Here is a 20,747-nt window from a genome sequence, read left to right on the forward strand (position 1 = left end):
AGAAATTAACAAACTTGAACAAATATTTACTCAGATTTTCATCTGGATAGATATATAAAACATACAAAACGACACTTAATTGCTTGATAGATAGTGAAAAAAGTGATGCATGTTAAAGTTTTTGTCACAATACAACTATTTGGGATATTCCATTTGAATATTTGAATTGGTGAATGTTAGCTTTAGAACATAAGTTAGAAATTTAAATATAAAAATAAAGAGAGAGGGAGAGAGAGAGAGAGAGAGAGAGAGAGAGAGAGAGAGAGAGAGAGGAGAGAGAGAGAGAGAGAGAGAGAGAGAGAGAGAGAGAGAGAGAGAGAGAGAGAGAGAGAGAGAGAGAGAGAAACGAAGAGAGAAGTCTGTGAGTTATCTGTTATGATTTATGTAAGTCTGTGTTTGCCTTATGCTACACTATTTGACTGTTACCCAATCTCGATAACGTGTAGATACAAATTCATTTTTAAATCCATTTCCAGGGAATTATCTATAATTCTACATAATATTTTTCTCATTTGACTTTGATTTAATAACACATGATTATGTCCATTAAATAGTATAATACTTCAGTCAGCAGACAGTAAAATCGTAAGATCTCTTTGCGATTCCTTTAGCGTGCTCCCATAACACTAAAAGAAAGACCAGAGTTTTCTTGTTGTGCCACCATGTAATTGATATTGTAGGTTCGAATGGCTTAACTCTTTGTCCACCCTCTTCGTGACCTCTCTCACGGTTCACATTTTTGATATCTCATCTCTCTCTCTCTCAATATATATATATATATATATATATATATATATATATATATATATATATAATGTCCTAGCATACCCATTTTCTTATTCTTTAATACGGTACAACTAGTATATTACAAGACGTTGATAAAAGGTCCTGTGAATTTTTTATTCAATACCAATGGTGCAAGGGAGATTTGAATACTTGATACGGTGCCAATGGTCGATATCAGTGTGAAACCCACACATTGTTCAAGGCGCATGTGAACTGTAAACCCAATAAACCGTTACATGTTGTCGTGAACAATTCCCGATTAAATGCGCCTCGTTCCATAAGTAAAGTTTCCCATCGCTTTTCGTGTTCTTCTATAATCCTTTACAATTACTTGAATTAATATATTTTTGTAATTTTTTGCTACTAATAATATTTTCATATTAAACTTTATTCATAGGATTACAATATAATTATATCAAAAATTCTATTTATTAAACATAATTAAAAAGACTATACATTTGTCATGTGTATATTACAAACCGTTATTAACCGTCTAAGCATAACATGTGAATTTGCAGTCAACAAATATTATATATTGGTATCAGGAGATAGAGAGTGTATCAGTAGCTAGCTGTTAAATATGATGCCGTTATTAGATCTTGGAACAGTTATAAGCGACAAGATGTCGGGGAAACTCGGTTGATGTTGTCAAACTTATAACTCAGTCAAGGTGCTATCTTGATAAATGTTATAAAAATATCCCTCTTCCTGACACAATTATAAAGTTCTTCTAATAGTTTTTTCGTTTAATAAGAAGACATTCTTTACCATGACACTTTATATAAACATATTTACGGTTCATAGGATCTGCCTTTTGAATTTAATTTTCTTTTTGTAGGGAAATAACCACGTTCCTAGCTTAGATTTTCTTTGAAAGTTATATCCTCGTTTCACAAGTATAATTTCATACATTACGTTATATTTGCGTAATAAATTACCACTGTGAATAAAGACTGGTTCCACATATGTGAATGGCAATCATTTGTTTACAAAACCCTATCAAACGACCTGGTCTACAGTTTTTCCTGTGTTACATGTTAGTATCTACAAACATTCGAATGCTTATGGAAGACAGTTGCTTAGCCGTTTTAGGAGGGCGTCTAGTGAAAAGCTTGACAATACTAGACCTGGCTATGAAGAAACATACCACCTGGTACCAAAAGAGAAAAGATGTCATAAAAAACTGAACCCAAACAAAATCGAAAATTAAACATCGGTATATGGGTGATGGAAATTCTTGAAATTTTCTGATATATTCTTTAGTCTTAAAGGGAGAAACGTAAATCTTTGTACAGTGACATACGACATACAATTGAACTTTTTGATGCAATCAGGAGCCCTTTACCATCTCAGGGGATGGTCCTTAAGGAGTCAGTAGAAAACTCTAAATGTAAAGATAGGTCGATGTGCATAAAATTTTAAAGGTCTAAATTAGTAGAACATCTTGCCGAAATTAGACCTTAAAAGGTTAATCCTAAGCAAAATGGCGGCGCTCGATCTCTAGATTTATCACTCCTTGATTAATTTTTCTGGGGTCATACCAAAATCAGGTTTATCGAACCAAACCACAAGATTTGCTACGGCTGACACACCTTATTGTAGAAGAAGTTACGCGTATTCCAGTAGATATAATAAACACTTTATCAACGTTTTACATCGGCTAGAATATTGCCATGAATACGAGAGGAAACATTTTGAACACCTCCTATAACAATATTGGTACGAGATTTTGTGGTCTTATTGTTACTAGGGACTAAAAATTTTTAATATGAAAGCATAATAATTAAATCAACTTCCTGAAATTTCTGATAAATTTACATTTTACTTTAAATTAAAAGCACCACCATTTTGTAACGAATAAAGCTTTTTAAGTGTATTTACACTATACTTTTCTTTGCTTGTCTGGGCCTTTAAAATGATGATATCAACCTATGTTTACTTTAAAAAGTTTCTACTACCTCCCCGTGGACCGTTACTATAGAAGAATACCAGAGCACTGAATACATCTTAAAGTAGTTGATTAATCAAATATGTGAATTTTTGTAGCTTCATATGGTTACAATAAAATTATCGAGCGCCGCAGTTTTGTTTATGATTAACCCTTTAAGGCCTAATTTGCAGCGTGAGTTTCTGATAATTAAGACCTTTAAATTTGTCTATGTATTGATTGAAATATGCTTACAAAGTTTCCACTGACTACTTATGGGCCATCCCCTGAGGTGGGGAAGAGTTCATGATAGCATCAAAAGGTTTACTTGAATTTATATTTCTACATGTTTACAGCATCATTAGATGCATTAAAAACAGATAAAAGCTTATAGATTCATTATTTACACATAAAATATTTTAAGTTTTAGGTGACAAAGTTTTTGTACTTAAATTTAACAACTTTTATTAGTCTTCAAAAGCATTTTCAATGTGAATAGTTTTACGTTATATAGGTTTGAATATTTTCACCATATACCATCTTTAAATGTAACATGATAATGAAACCTTAACTTTATTATAAATTTGAAACTTTGAGAACAGTACCTGTGATATATTTGTTTTTGGAATTAAAAATATAATCTAAAAACACGTGTATATGGAGAAAGAGGATAAACTATGCATTTCTGACCCATATCTATATTATCTTTTTCTTGGTGCAAAGAAAAATTCCCAAAATACAACCATAGCTTTTTAAAAAAACCTGTATATTTACTCCTAGCACCATTTTAATTTAGTAACCTCGTGCACATTAGCGACGAACTAGGGTTCTTTATAAGTACAAAAATACAGTGAGGATTGAATATTAATTAGCAGTATAAGAAGATACCTTAACCGGTTTTTAAGCGAAAACAACAGTTTTCCATTTAGATTCTCGTGATAAATGTAGAGGTATAAATTACAGCAACATCAGTAAAGTTGGAGTGTAAATTAGCTTTTTCGAACGAACGCCAATCACCTGTAATCGAGAGTGGTCATCGAAGGGGAGAACCGATACGATTGACATCGGTGACTAATCGTCAATGTTATCAGCGTACGCTTTTAACTGTTAATTCACTAATGCGCTGATGCGTCTTTTTGGGTTGACAAATAAAACAGTTTCTAATTTCGTGACAAATTAGTATTAACGTGATTAAGGACTGATTCATTGTTTGGGAATTAGTGCATCACATTGTGCTGCCAAGTAATGTATCATCGTTGCAGGCTTTTAATTACGGAACGTGATGAGGTGGAGGTGTAGGATGTGTAATAGTAAAGGTAGGAGTGCCGATGGTTGAGCAATTTCATCTAATCTCAGTTAGAAATAGTCACAAATCCTGTATGTGGTTGTTGCACTTTTTATCAGTATCATTGGCCTTGTACTATATCAACAATCTTCCTATTAAGTTTGATAAGATCCTTGCTAAGCCAGTGGCCCATGAGGCCGGGATGATTAAGGTTTGAGAGATATTTGGCCTATTCTTTAGGAAAAAGTAATAAAAATAGTAATAGAATCGGTAGTCGTAAGTTCGGTTAGTGTAAAAGAAATTTTGCATTTATTTTGCAAAATATGTTTTTAGATAACGCTACATATTTACCATAAAAATTTAACTATTAAAAAAATTATTGGAATATAATCAGCATCATTCTACACGTTTTTTTTATAAAAATGCCTTTTGCCAAATCTCATGCAATTTTTATTTATAAATTCTCCAGTTCACGAAATATTTCGGGCTAGTTGTAAAGAGAACTCTTTTATAATAAATTAAATCTGTAAGGAATTGAAAACAAATGGAGTTTTTCAAAAGCTATCTTCTACATGCTCAAAAATCTGGGCCAAGAAACAATCCAAACATGTCTTATAAAAAATATTAATCAAGGCAAATCCCTGCATTCAATATATGCCTCTTGTTCATGCATTTAGTGTGGGTATTGCAAGTAAGGTACTATAAATTCTGCTTATCAGATTTACATGTAGAGTGCGCATCTGTGTCTCTCTAATGAAGAGCAATTTCAGTTTTTAGATTACTCTTTTATCAAATCTAAATAAAAATTTTAAATGTGTGTTACCAAAAGTACACTCATAATGTCATAATTTACATAAAAATTTACAAATTCTTTGTTTGAAGTTTGATTTTGACGATGGAAGGATTGAAAAGGAAACAGGATTTCCAGACTATTCTGACACATAATTACAAACTAGGTTGAAATTATTTGTTAGGTATCGTATTGACCTGCAGATATTTACAAGAACAAATTGCAGATCTAGAAACGTAGTGTTATTGAATCCACACTTTAGTAGTATAAAAATAAAGCTAATCTATATACATTTATCTATATCTAATACCATATCTTCTAGACAAAACATGTTAAACACCATATCTAGTATAATCACACTATCATAACCTACAACAGATGGGTGTAACTGAACATGAGTCACATTAAAGAATAAATTAATATATTACTAAACAGTAATACATATATTACCGGTACTATCAATTACTACATATTAATTTACATATTTTTGCACAAATTTATTTGACTTCTCGTACGTCTCATATAATTTTTTTATTAGTTAAATTCTCAGAATGGTTACTTAATAATGACAAGAGTACCTAAGCTTACTGTCAATACAATATATATATATATATATATATATATATATATATATATATATATATATATATATATATATATATATATATATATTAGAATAATAAATCGTAAACTAAAAACCCTTTTAAATTTCTTTTCTTTCAGACACGTGTTTCGGTATAAACCATCTTCAGTGTGAACATTAACCTCTAATTAAATAATAAACAAAACAAATAAATATACACCTGTCGACTATTTAAACAGATGTTAAACTTATATGACACAGTTGTAATTTTGATTAAGATTATGTGTTTAATATTTTTTCAAAGATAGGATTTGTTTTATTTTTTAAATTGCTATTTAATATGTTGTGAGGGTCTTTGTTATAATTTAGATAAATATGTAATTCTTCTTTCGTGTTTAATTTTTCTCCTTTCCTTTCGATATCCAAAATTTCCATGTTATTTTCAATATTTTTGTAGTTATGTCCAGTTTCTAATAAATGTTCAGCGAAATTTGATTTTATTGTAGACATGTTATTTGTTTTCAAAGCTTGTATATGTTCTTTAAACCTTTTATTACAATTTCTGCCAGTTTGTCCAATATAATAGCTTTCACAGTCACTACAGTTAATTTTGTATACTCCATATTGTTTGTATAAATCTTGTTTCTCATCTTTTTGGCTTACTTTGTTTTCAATTAGTTTAAACGTATTATTTCTTGTTTTGTAACTGATGGAAAATTTTGAATTTTGAAAGGTTTTTCGAACAGCTTTGTTGATTTTAGTGAGATAGAGAGAGAGAGGGAGATAGAGAGAGAGAGAGAGAGAGAGAGAGAGAGAGAGAGAGAGAGAGAGAGAGAGAGAGAGAGAGAGAGAGGAGAGAGAGAGAGAGAGAGAGAGAGAGAGAGAGAGAGAGAGAGAGAGAGAGAGAGAGAGAGAGAGAGGAGAGAGAGAGAGAGAGAGAGAGGAATGAGTTATATGCTGGTGTAGATGAGCGGCATTTAAGTTTATCATAAAGCTCTTTGTTATCATAAAATTTTACTCTGAATGAAGATTTTTACTTACAAACTAACAGACATTTTACCATTTAAACTACCTAATATTTCAGAATTGTGGTAAAGTTGCGCGCGTGTTTTCTAAAAAAGTGGTATTTCCAATAGTTCATTAGAATATGGGTTATTTGGAAGTTTTACATTTACATAGCATTTACTGCAATGTACGTTAACATTATTGCCTTCAATGTTAGTAAAGGAAAAACTATTTTATCCGGTAAATTACATTAGCAAAATACAAATTAAATTTGTTGAAACGCCTCTAGACAATTGTATGGCTTTTATGAAGGGAAAAAATTTAGCGCTTTGTTATTATGTCATTCCATCAACGAGGTACGCAAATTGTCATCAACAGGGAGACGGTCCTTTAATGAGCTCTCCACGTTCTCCACCCACGTTGTGCACCCGGGGAATTACTTCGGCGTCTCATCAGGGTTATCTCGGTTCTTGTGTAACAGCTATTGATCACAAAAAATAGATAATCATCACAATCTGAATGAGGGGGGATGGTTCTCTACTGCCCTTACCTGTTAGTTATGTAGTGTCCCGTTTATTATTATTATTATAGGGAAATCTGTATTTGTTTATATTTTAAAACTCATAGCCCTTTAAGAAACTAATCCCTTAAGTAACAACCTAAATCCCTTAAATATAGAAACTATAGAAAAAAAGGCATTGATTATTCCATGAGGATTTTCAGGCATAGTTCGGAAATACAGTGAATATTTGTAATCCGGCCGAAATAATAAAGGTTGAATTGTTTTAACTGTACAGTATATAAACGACTTTTATATATTACTTACTATTAAAAAAATGTTTTATATAAAATAATTTGATAAATGATGCGTTTTAAAATAATATTGATATTATTAATAGTTTTTTTATGTATGGATAGTAACAGTTTAGTAATCATAAAGAATCCTACTATTCCTCCATTCATACTTCATATGTCATAGAGAAAGCAAATAAGTTGACATACTCTTATTAACGTTTTCAGTTGGCTAAGATTACAAAATCTCCCAGAATTGACCTTCAATTACATATAAACTTTTATTAGAATAATCAGTAAATATTTTGTTATTTTTACGTCTCCAGAAATGTTATCTGTAGAGCTGTGAGCAACACATTTTATTAAACTTAAGAACAATACCATTCCAACCAAAATCCAACTTCGCTACCTTTATTTATTCAAAAGCACAGCTGAAAATTTGTGTTGTATTATTTATACGAAATACATTCCACAAAACGGATAATAATTAGTTTGATCATCTAAAAATAGTAAACATTATTGGATATTTTTGCAGATTTCATTCATTCTATAGTATATTCTGATGAAATGAAACGTGATTTTGTTAGTACCATTAATGAAAGTGAATTAAACGGGAATAACACTCCTTTATATGTACCCAGTGTTTTAAAATTATTACGGAGTTAAATATTTTAATGATTTACACTATTTCTGGCAACTGGAACTTATAAATAGAATCAAAGAGCAGCCAATACAGTTTCGTTGGATATAGCTGTTTTTGTGTGCGTACACAGTTATTATTGTGTAATATATATATTAAGGGAATATATATAATAATATCATTATTAAATAATAATGGTTTTTTATCCCTCGTCAATTCTCCCACTAGATCAACCAATAGTACGGAATCTTGTATTGACCACGTTTTTGTGAGAAATAGAAATATAAGTTATTTTACAACGGATACTTTTGATCTGGGTTTGACTGATCACTGCCTGATTGGTTTAATGTATTCGGCTCCCAAAGTAAATGTCAAGAATGTTTTGTCTGATGGTTCCAGCGTATCGTTTAAAAAAAACTGTTATTGATTTTCATTCGGTTAGGACACATTTAAATGATGTTGACTGGAACATATTATACTCAGATGCCAATGTAAATAGTTGTTTATGATAAGTTTTATGACATACTTAATACTATTTTAAGTAAGAGTAGCAGATTTGTGGATACCACTGACAAACTAAATAAAGCCAGGTTAGTGAGTCCTTTGGATGAATGTTAACATCTTGAATAAAATTAAAAAGAGAAAGAAGTTATATAGAATATCTAAGAGAAGGCCATATGATACGATTTTTTTGAATTATTACAGACGTTTTTGCCTAGATTTAAGAGTTGAAATAGACAACACTGAATATAAATATTTTAAAAAAACGAATTGACGACTGCAATGGTGACTCAGGCATGCAATGGAAACTGATCAATGAGTTGACCGGTTCGGCGAGTGATAAGAGTGTAACAAAGGTTGAGGTTGATAACGAAATGATTACAGAGCCTCGAGTAGTTGCAGAGACAATCAACGACTATCTTATCAGCGTGCAGGACTGGCAGACTGCTCACCCTGTCCAGCGCCCTCGCCTCTAACACTTACCCGCGCTCCTTCTTTATCGCTCCGACTAATGTACTTGAACTTTTGGAAATTGTAAAAAGCCTGAAAAATAAAAGATCAACGGGTTTCGATAATATTAGTACTTGTTTGGTTAAACATATTGTCGACCTCATTGCACCAGTTTTGGTTCATGTAATTAATGTCAGTTTTAGCAATGGGATTTTTCCAGAAAAACTAAAAACTAAGTACGGTTATTCCCATTCATAAAAAAAATCATTCAAATAAACTTGATAATCTTAGACCTATCAGTTTGTTATCTGTTTTCTCCAAGATCTTTGAAAAAATTAATGTTGAAAAAGACTTTTAACATATTTAAATAGGTTAAATTTTCTTAGCGAAAAAACAATATGGTTTCACAAAGGGAAAATCAACGGAAGACGCTTTAATGTCTGTAACTAATCAAATTTACAACAATATTAACTCAAATAATAAAAACTACAGGTATCTTTATTGATTTTAAAAAAGCCTTGTTGATCATGAAATTCTTATGTTTAAACTTGAAACAGTGGGAATCAGGGGTTCAGCATTGGATTGGTTCGGAAGCTTTTAGGGGCAGGAAACAGCAAGTAAAAATCAGTAACCATTTTTATAGTTCGCAAAAAGAAGTCAAGGCTGGAGTCCCTCAGGGTTCCGTGCTCTCAGCAACTTTATTCTTAATCTTTATTAATGATTTGCTAAAATTGAATTGGAAAGGAAATATATCAGCTTTTGCTGATGACGTAGCCCTTTTTTACACTGACAGAAACGCTGAAGTGTTATCATAATACCGTGTAACGCAAGATTTATTATTGCTGAGAGATTGGTGTAAAATCAATAAAATGCACGTAAATGTTGACAAAACAAAACTTATGAATTTTGACCAGACTGGTTTTGAATTGCCACGTCAGATAAACTTTCATTCCCAATATTGCGATTTGTTGTTGTGTAACTGTAAAATAATAGAAAATGTTAAAAGATAAAGTATCTTGGACTCATTTTTGATGATAAAATGAAATGGGGATGTTCATGTCTCGTCTTTACACACTAAAATAAGATCATCTATTAGAAAATTTTATTTCTTAAGGAACTTTTGTGAAAGGTCGTTGTTAACAACGCTTTATTTTGCTTTAATTCATTCCCGTATGCAGTATGGCATTGTCTGTTTTGGTGGTACATTTAAGTACTTAACGCAAAAATTGCGAACTTCACAGTATTATTTTTTTACGTGTTATTTTGAAGAAGCATAAAAGGGAAAGTTCATTTCCATTATTTCAGGGATTTGAGTGTGCTGCCTTTCCAACACCTTTTTATATTTAAAGTCTTGAAACTATTTTACAATCGGAGTGGTAAGTGGGGAAAATAATTTCATTTATCACGTTACAAGGGGTGTTTCTTCTGGTTTTACCAAACTTACCCAAGGTGAATTAAATCCATTTTTAGACACTCGTATAATTATCTTGGACCTAAATATTTTAATCAGCTACCTCCTAATCTAAGACAAACAAGTAACTTAAATGAATTCTGTAAAAACTTAAAAGAGTGGCTACTTATGCAACCTAATGTAGAATATTTACATGAAGTAGTTAGTTAAAATGTATCATCTCACTGCAGGTATTTTCTTTTGTAGGTTTTATTGTTTTTTTGATTTTAGTTTACGAACTTATGAGACAGTTTGATTGTACATTATTGCTTAGTTAACATTTATTTTCACTTGTGCAAGCATTATGGATTGTGTCTTTGTTTTTAAAATGTATGCTGGGCTAGACTCAAGAATTGTTATTTTTGTTATAAATAAAAGTATTAAAAAACTGACCATACTACTGGAAATTTGGTCAGCTAATTTCCAAGAGATTAATTTGTTTTTATTGTATTTTTATTTGAGGAAATAAATCATTTACTCATTTACTCATTACTCATTTACTCATTATCATTTACAAATTGATAAAAAAAATGTTAGTACAGTTATTACGAGTAGCAGAAAGCATTTGGGTTTTTTCATTTGCGAACACTGGATCAATAGTTAAAAAAAGTTAAAATTGCATTCCGTATTATTTTCCATTGTAAGTAATATGCTATACATAACATTATAAGTGACATTAATAGCTGGAAGAATACGAAACAACCAAGAGTGACTGATGAATGTGTTGTACGAAAGAGAGGGAAGAGTTTTGAGGGGTCGATTACGACTACTTCCTATCAGTTTTCAATCTCTACGAACTAAAAAATACTGCTTCGTGACGATTCATACCTGTATGTACTAATCGAGTATTTATTGATGCAAGTTTACAGGTCAGAAGGTACAAATAACTCCATGAGATATTAAATATGAAAAAATGTTCATCAAAACTGAATATTACGTTTAGAAGTTTAGGAGGGAGTACCTTCTCCTACCCACTTTGACTGGAAAAGGCAGGAATAGAGCTAAACCCTTTATTCCAATGTAATATTGCGATACCCGCTACCATCTGCTATTCCTTCTCAAGTGATTTGAATAAGATGCGACTTCTGTCACGAATCTTACCAATTCTTTAAACCCTATATTCCGGAAATAAGGGAAACATTCGTTCTTGAACTATGTACATGATGAGTTATCTCAGCTAGTAAAAAAATACGACCGGTTATATTTCTTTGACGAAACCGAAGTTTGTGCTTATTATTTTGATGCATTGTGAATAAATTAGGAAAATATGAATTCATGAGGAATTCATTCCCAACAATTGTGCTCTACCTCATGGGCACGGTGAAATACGTCATTGGGCAAACTACGTTATACCAAACCGGTGGATGGATCATTGGAGGCCAGATGACGTAGGTTATTATCTATCCTACACGTTTATCCGATAGTATACTAGACAACACATAGTTTTAGATTATTATAGAGAATCCTATATGTATTTATCCATCTTTATTGTGGGGATAGGCTAGGAAACGCAGGCAGGGGGCCAGCCTGTTGTGTGGGACTCTCACAAAATACTTGAACTACTCTTTAAAGTCCTCTTTTATGCAGATAACACTATGAAAGCTGTCTTTGATGAAATTATTCAACAATTCTGACCTAGGTTAGACAAAATTATGTATTGACTATATCTTTTTCTGCAATATTGCTAAATTATGTAATTTTGTTGAAAACTAATTTGAAAACTATAAATACTAACAAAATTGTATTCTTTTTAATGTAAATACTTACATAGAAATATAATAATATTGTTAATTTATCGATGATGAATTCAAGAAAGCTTGATTTAAGTGACGTCTATTAATAACGGACTCTGATGCGATGCCATAGCCAGACACTGAAAGTTAGGATGAAGAGCAACGGTTATAACTTCTATTGGATAATCAGAAACAGTTTCTCTGCTAGTTCTCTACGAGTTCAAAACTGATAGGTAATCATTTAGAGGTTCAATAATTCTAAACTGGCGTACAGAAAATATAAGCGATAAGAGTTAAAATATAGACGTTTTTATCTAAGGAAATTACGAGATGATGATATGATTATACATTCTTTACAAATAAGATTTTAAACATTGTTTTTATTATATATATATATATATAAAATAAAAACAATGTTTAAACATATATATATGTGTGTGTGTGTGTGTGTGTGTGTGTGTGTGTGTGTGTGTGTGTGTGTGTGTGTGTGTGTGTGTGTGTGTGTGTGTGTGTGTGTGTGTGTGGGTGGGTGGGTGTGTGTGTGTGTGTGTGTGGGTGTTATACATGTAGGAAGCTAAGCATCAGAGACTAATGTTAATTAGCTGAAATATGTTTGTCTTGATCTGAGCAATAACGTTGTATACCGTTTAACATAGTATTACCGGATACCCTGTATGCATATAAGTTTTACCGTATTACAAAGCATTGAGGTGGGATTTACGAATTTCGAAAATAAAGCTTACTATCCGAGGTTATGCAGTTTCAAATGAGTAGGGAAAATATCTTCGAATTTTATGAAATTATTGACTTGCCTTTACAAATTGTTAAAAACAAGATAATGGACTGCTGAACTGACAGAAACGACTTAACACTTGGGGTTGGATGTCTTTGATTTTTAGTGATAAATACTGGATATTATGAAATCGGAAATACTTAATTATTCCAAATAAAATTTACAAGCATCACTTTTAGATGATAAATTAAAAAATATGCATATGCCTTGCCAAGTTGCTGCTAAAATAGAGTTTCATGAACTAAAATGGTATCTGGAGGGTGTTTGTAGTGAAAAAAAAATTGACTTTTTTAAAACTATAATTATGTGTGTCAAAATCATAAACGTCTAATCAATACTTGTGCTTTTGTACTAAAGTTTTTTCACGATGAATTTCATATAAATTATTGTTTATTTGTCTTATTTTTCCATGTTAAATTAGGGCTATACGCCCTATCTAACACTTTACCTGGAGACCAACGGGTAAAAACACTTACGAATCCCAACCAACGGCCGGGCAGGCGGGCTGCTTGCAAAAACAGGATCGCTCAGCGGTCACCCATCCAAGCAGCAGCCACGCTCAATGTTGCTTGCTTGATCTGGTTATCTTGCGATAATCGTTTTACCCGCTACTGCGCTATTGGCTGCGCAGTGTAGGTATCTACGGAATGTTTTAATCAGTCAAATATCCATATATCCATTAAATTTATTACGAGATTACTGAACTGGTCTTTGCTCTAATGTAGATCATATGCACACGAGGAGAAGAGTACAATAAATATAACCCACAAATGTCTTGTACTTGTTTGGGAGTCAATTGCATAATACGTTCGTTCAGAAAATCCAACTAAGCGTTGAACCAAATGAAAATGCAATATATCTACTCATTCAGAGTATTGAACTTATTCGTTCCATTAATAGACTTACCATGGGTTTAACAAAATATTGTATGTAACTAAATAAAACAAGATAGGAGTACACAATCTATGTGTCGTGTAATATGTGGACACATAGACAGATAGAAAATCATACACTAAAGAAATTGACAAAAAATGTAAGCATATCTAGATTCCAAGCCATATGGACATGCACCATCTTAAATATAATTCTTGTCTATGTTCGGATAAAATATGTTTCGATATATCCTGCCATATGATACATTCACAGTATTTTCTCAAGGTTTCTCGGAAGTATTAAAATATTGAAATTTTTGGAAGTATAGAGGTGTTACTACACGCAACTGTGCGCTTCAATCAAAAAAATTTGTGACTTCTAACATTGAATTTAAAAATTTAAAAACATGCACCATCCTAAAGTTTATTTGAAATTATGCTTTTGGTAAATAATGCGGAAGGACATAAATACAGAAATAGAAGTAAAAATTCCAACCTATGGCGAGATAGACTACGCTGTTTACGACATCCGGTGGAATTAAATCTTTTAGCCTCAGTTTTAATACTAACAGTATATTTTACTTGGTCAGTCTCTGGTATATAAATGTTATTATCGGAATTAGGTCTGAAAATTACATTGCAGAATGAATTTTAAAAATTATTTTAAATATATGTGTTGTACGTGTGATAAATAATAATTATGCGTAGATACTAACACAATTTAATTTCATACAAACTTAGTTTTACAGTAAGAAAATGTTCTAATTTAGTACCATAACTCTTATACAAAAAGTTTTTTCAATAAATATCATTGCCTTGTATTTAAACTCTTTTTACATAAGATGTAATATTTATGAGAGTAATTAACTAAAATTGCACAGTCGATTGTAACTCGTGTCTATCAGTGAATGACGTGATGGGTGGGCAGTGGGGGTTGTCTGCGGGGGAGGGGGCTGGACGCGGACGCCAGTCTACGCCGCGACGCCACCAGAGCTACTGCACGAGAGTCAGCTCCAGACTCGCCGATACGCGGGTCTAATCTACGTGAGTGAATAAAATGTGCTTTCTACTGTTCAACTGCATCTGAAGAGCACCAACCTGCGTTTTCTCACAGTTAACTTAACTAATTGGTAAGTTTTTCAGGATACATTTTAATGTGGGAATTTAATTAAACAAATTTTGTATTTAGTTTGGGCTCGAATCCGTTTAGCAACTCTAGTAACCGGACTTTGAGTACTAAATTTGAGTATTAACATCGGTGTGCTATATTAACTGTTTACTGCTTTACTTCAAATTCTAATAAGAAGTACAATTTCTACGATATACATAGCTAAAATAATAGTTAATTATAATATTGTAATGTAATTTATAAACAATACAATATCTAGCGTAATAAGTAATATTACATTTTAAAGATGGGTTGGAATGACATAATCACAACTTTTGTAACTTTTTACGTGTAATCATACGTTTTACGTCCCATTGCATACTAAGTATTAATATCGTAATCACAAAACAAACCTAGTTATACAATAATGTAAAGTGTTACTAAGAAATATTAAAAATGACAAATTAAATGAAACATCAGTGTAAACCAAATTAATACTTATACTGCCGTTAATACTTATAATCTGAAAGTCTTGAATGTTCACAATAACTGTATAATATACAAGGGTAACTTATGAATTTGTCTAAGAAAATAAACACTATAGTATTTTATAAATAAATCACCTAGTTCAGCCTACCTACCTAGTTGGTTCAGTACCTAGTTTGTGGTACGTAGGTACTTAACAAAATTTAAAATAAAAATTTGTTTTTTAAGCAAATATATTAGTGTAAAATTTAATTATACATTAGTAACCATAATTGTAATTTTTTAAATTTAATATTTACAATTTAATATGTGTAAATCATTTTCCTTAACATCATCATATCGATTTCCAGTAGTCAGCTTGTTTAAGCGTGGTTCTTAGAATAGGTTAATATACTTCACCAACTGACAGAAAATTTCATTCTGTTTGACGACATCGGAAATACACAAAAGCTCTTTACAGCTCAAAATAACATTTTTAAAAACACGGATTACATACACTATTTTATGATTATATATACGTGTATTTTTATTCTATGCAATAGTAAAGTTATAGATGACAATATTATTTATCAGCAAAAGAGGAAGATTTAATTAACTTCAGTTTTTCAAGGTACTGTTTTGTTATGTTTCAACAGACTTTACATCCAGTTTAAATTTTTCACGTTTCAAAAATGAAACAATATAACTCAAATTACAAGCTAATTGAATTAAACATTTTGGACATGCTTTTAAAACTTTATATTGGATGTTTTCTAATAGAAAAAATACAAACTTTTAGTATACATTAAAATAATTTATTTGATTTTTATAAAACCAGACATATAGCTGAATGCCATCTTATTACTATATTATTCTTAAACCTGACGTTATTTTAGCAGTTTTGCTAATTAAGTGGCTTTTCAGAAAATGCAGCAACTTAAAACTAACTGGAAGAAATTTCAAACTTTGTTTAAAAATTATTTTCAATATTGTTGAACAGAATTAGTTACCTACGGTCTTTGGTTAATTAACGATTAAAACATTTATAAGTAAATAAATATATTTATCACCGGGAACTATTTAGAACTAAACATTATTTAAAATTTGATCTTTAAGTATAGATTCTACTAAAAATCTTGTATACTGATATATCAAAAGTGAATTTCTACATCCGAAAGTGCATTATTTTTTACACCTTATACTAGAATATGCATATCAGTATAAGCTATAACAGAAGTGTTATTGATGCATTGAAAGTACAAAACATAAGGAAGAAGGAAACGTTTCTACATGTTACATACATAAAAACATGTACTGATAAGCATATTCTAGTATAAGGTGTAAAACATAATGCACTTTCGGATGTGTATATATATATATATATATATATATATATATATATATATATATATATATATATATATATATATATATATATATATATATATAAATAATTTAATTAACTAGACACAAAAGTATATAACTTAAAATATATCGAACACATTTTTCTATATTCCTAGTTTATTCGCTTCGGAACTACATATGTACGTGCGTAAATATTAGTTTAGAGAAACCTATCAATATTATATTAATATTTAAAGTAGTATTAAATCGTTTAAATTACTTGAGATATACTGGATCAAAATATTTAATTGGTTTTAGGAAAAAAAGCCTATATTAGGGATATTTTTTATAAATGCAATTTAAACTTGTATATTGATCAGCATGCATTTGTATATACTATGACGAGACTAATAATTTCCGTTATTTTAATTAACAGAGATGACTAATCTACAATGATGAAAAGAACTAAAAAATTTTAGTTTACAAGAATAATAGGAAAGACATTAGAGATAACTTAGGAGACACTGATGGTTTTACATTAGTAGAGATAATTATTGGCTAGGTTGGCGTCAGTAAAAATTATACAGTCCATTATCTTCCAATGTATTTTCTGATCGTTAGCAAAGGCATTAACTGAGGTGGTATAGAAAATATTCGCTTTCTGTTTTTGCCCCCTTTTTTTTTTGCTTTATTTGACTTTATTTATTTATTTCGACATTTAAATTTTATATACACGTTCAAAGTATCATTTTAAATACGAATGTAAGTATGTACTGCTCAGAGATAAAGTATTGTTAAAAGAATAGTTCTCGGAGAATTTCAGAAGTGTTTAGAAAACAGAGCCCAAAGTACGAGATGAAAAAAAGTAAATTCAAATCAAAGAGAACACGCGAAAACGAAATTAAAGAGATCAGTTGAAGTTTTTTGTAAGCAAACTGTATAGAATGTAATCAAGAATGTAAATTCTAAGGATATATGGTGATATATAACATAATGACCATAATGACTTGCATCCTTTCAGAATATCGCTATATTGAAAGGGACTAGTAGTGTATATTATATGTTGTAATAAGTCCCAATATGAGAAATTCTTCAATTCTATTCCTGTACAAACGTTTCACAAAACATAGTCTTTTTCCATACATAAATTTCTGATAAATATTCAACCTGGGTTTATATTGTAACTTTGAAGACTAACAAAAATATTAATTATTATCTTGGTATTATTGAAACGTAACTTATAAAGATTTGGTTATTTAAAGATAAATATTAGAAATATCATAAATATTCAAAATTTTTAAAATAAATAATTTATCATTTGGAAAATTTAAAAGAATCAGAAACGTAAGAATCTTTAGTATATAAATGTTTACAGTGGACCATGTTAAATAAATACATTGAAAAATTAGTTTTCCACCATGAAGATTCATGAAAATAAATTTATATTTTCAAGTAATAAACAAATTGTACTTATACATCACAAAGTTTCTGTATAATATATAGTCATTATTTTTTGGGGTTCTAAATTACTCAGGATATTATTTATTACATAAATTATTTATTTCGTTTAAAATATGTTTTACCGTAAAACTAATAGATTCTTATTACTTTGTCAATATAAGTTTTTTGTGGGGATGATTACGTCACGTCATTTTTATTTTGAGAAATGTTTGAGATGCAAGTAGATGAGCTAGTGCTAATAATAAGACATGATACATGTATTGATTTAGTAATTTCCTTTATTTATAAATTTAAAAGTATCTGTACAGAATTAATAAAATCTATATGGATAATTAAAGTTTTCAAAAAATAATTTAATCTAAAATTTTATATTTTTTACCATCATGGGTTTGCAAGAAAAAAGGAAACTTTGTTTAAGATTTACAGTAAAAATATTTGGACCTGTCATTATAAGATTTCCAATAGTAAATTAAATGGTAAAAATAGATATTTAAATATTTTAGTAAAACAACTATTTTAAACAGTAATTGACATAATATACAATTTTTAAGAAATGAATTTACATTACAATATGTATATGTGATCCATTGTTTATGTATCGCAATTAACATTCCTTTTATTAATTAAATTACATTAATTAAACTTAAAATCATTTGATACAAAATGTAACTATTTACTATATATAATTGCATTTCATATTCTACGGAAACTTTTGATTGAGATACAGAAAAGAACGCATGGGCTAAATATTGTAAATTTGTAATTAAATAAAAAAATTATATTTATTACACATTTTTATACTGAAACCTAACTTTTGAAAGTATAGTATTGAAACTGTACCTCCTCTTAAGGCACATATAAAATATAATGAAATAGTGTTTGTTAAGTTGATTGCTAATTAAAATATCTAAAAGTAAAAAAAGATGAGTTTAAGTTTTTCACCAAAAAGTAAACTCAAAATAATTATTAAAATAACATTTAACATATTTATTTATTTGTAATAAAACATTTTAAAACACAAACATTGAGTGTGTTAGTAGGAAGTAGAGTAAATCAAAAGTGAGAAACTCTTTGAAATGTAATCCTAAATATCCTGATAAAACTCTTTATAATAATTGGTTATACAGCAACTAGTCATTAAAATTACATTTTTAATTATATAAATAAGTTCATCTTGATTAATAATAAATTTGTCGAAAGAAATAGTAGAGGATTGGCGATTAACGCCGTTTAATATGTGTAATTTTTTATACTTTGAACGAAAGTGTAATAACAGTATAGTCACTATTCTCATAGTTCTAAAGCTCTCATTTCGATAGTTTGTAATATATTATAATATGACGTTATGATCCGATAGAGTTTTTATAACCATTTAGTTTAAATGTAAATGCCAATGCAACATAATTACCTATTACTAGACATATGTTATGAGTTTCAATGAGTGTAAACTTATAAAAAACCACACAGATGTGTAATCTTAGGACAAATACAGCACCCATGGTATATTCTTTTAATCAAGAGAATACAATTACTAATCCAACAACATTTATTTAAACATATAATAAAACATTTAGATTATGATTTTAGACTTGTTTTATTAAAAATAAAGTATTAATTAATTCCTAAGAATTTACAAAAGTTATGTAAAAAAATGTTTTAACAAATAACTATTGGTTTCACTTTACATATGGCTAAAGTAAACGAATAATTCCTAATATTAGACGATTCTATGCATAGTAATAGTTGTTTGCGTTTCTTAAACGTTTTTGTCGAAAAAGATGAATGATTTCAAAAGTTTAACGATGAATATTCATTTATGCAGTGATAAGCTCAGAACAGCGCGCTGGGGTAGGAGATCCATCAAAATGCAATGTTTTATTTCGGAGTATAGTTATTCAGTCATCTGTATTAGCGTTTACACAATTTCCATGTAAATTGCTAAGAGTTTTAATTAATATTATTAAACACCTAATTTATATAATTGAAAAAAAACTTTTTATTAGGTATTTACATTACATTGTTTGATTTCCATGAAAGAGATTTCAGATCTTAAGTTGAGAAAAACACTAAGAATTTGTGATTGGTAACTTGAAAATATTTATATACAAGATTGTGGCCTTTATGTTTATGTATAGTAATAAATTGTAGAAAAATAAAGAAAAGGTTAAAATGAAGGCAACTTCACTAATAACATTAAAGGAAAATAAATAAGTTCCTGAACAGGTTGTACACAGAGAACAGTTAAATTAAACAAAGTGTTTCTTGCATGTTATATGTACGTTTTGTCGCTTACACCGAGTCAATGATTGATGTAAATTTGGTTCACTATAAAAAATAGTTTAAAACTAGTCAATTAGTGTGATGGGATTAGATATGCTATAGACATAACAAAGAACACAATAAAGTATTATATACGATATATCACTGATGGTACTTATGTCCTAAAATAATACAAATAATACGTATAGCCTAGAAAATCCTTAAAAAATATTATTTTGTTTCTAACGATTAATATGTTTTATTTCTTTTTAGTACGCTGACGAAATATTAATTTGAAATCAACTGCAGTGTTTTAGATTATAGGTACCATTTTTTACTCTTAGTATTGCCTTTGCAACTTGGAAACTCATTCATTTCAATAAACTCAGTTTAGTGATGAAAAGATTATAATTGTATTTGGAATACTTTAAAATTAAACACTTGTGGTTTACATCTACATTATGCTCTAAATTAGAGGGTCCTAATTATCGGAAATCGGGAAT

The 20,747-nt window shown here is 29.8% G+C and overlaps 1 protein-coding gene across 2 annotated transcripts in view; it reads left to right on the forward strand.

Annotated features, from left to right (window-relative positions):
• Positions 1-20,747, forward strand: part of LOC124358889 (tachykinin-like peptides receptor 99D) — a 171,532-nt gene that overhangs the window by 13,039 nt on the left and 137,746 nt on the right. Inside the window, exon 1 of one of the 2 annotated variants that reach the window (XM_046811131.1) lies at positions 14,591-14,737. The exons of the other annotated variant lie outside the window; for it this stretch is intronic. The gene's annotated coding sequence lies outside the window, so the exon portion shown is untranslated. Of the gene's footprint in view, positions 1-14,590; positions 14,738-20,747 lie in introns of those variants that run through there. 2 annotated transcript variants of the gene reach the window in all.

Source organism: Homalodisca vitripennis, chromosome 4 (assembly GCF_021130785.1).
Source record: "Homalodisca vitripennis isolate AUS2020 chromosome 4, UT_GWSS_2.1, whole genome shotgun sequence".
In the NCBI taxonomy this organism is placed as follows: Eukaryota; Metazoa; Arthropoda; class Insecta; order Hemiptera; family Cicadellidae; genus Homalodisca; species Homalodisca vitripennis.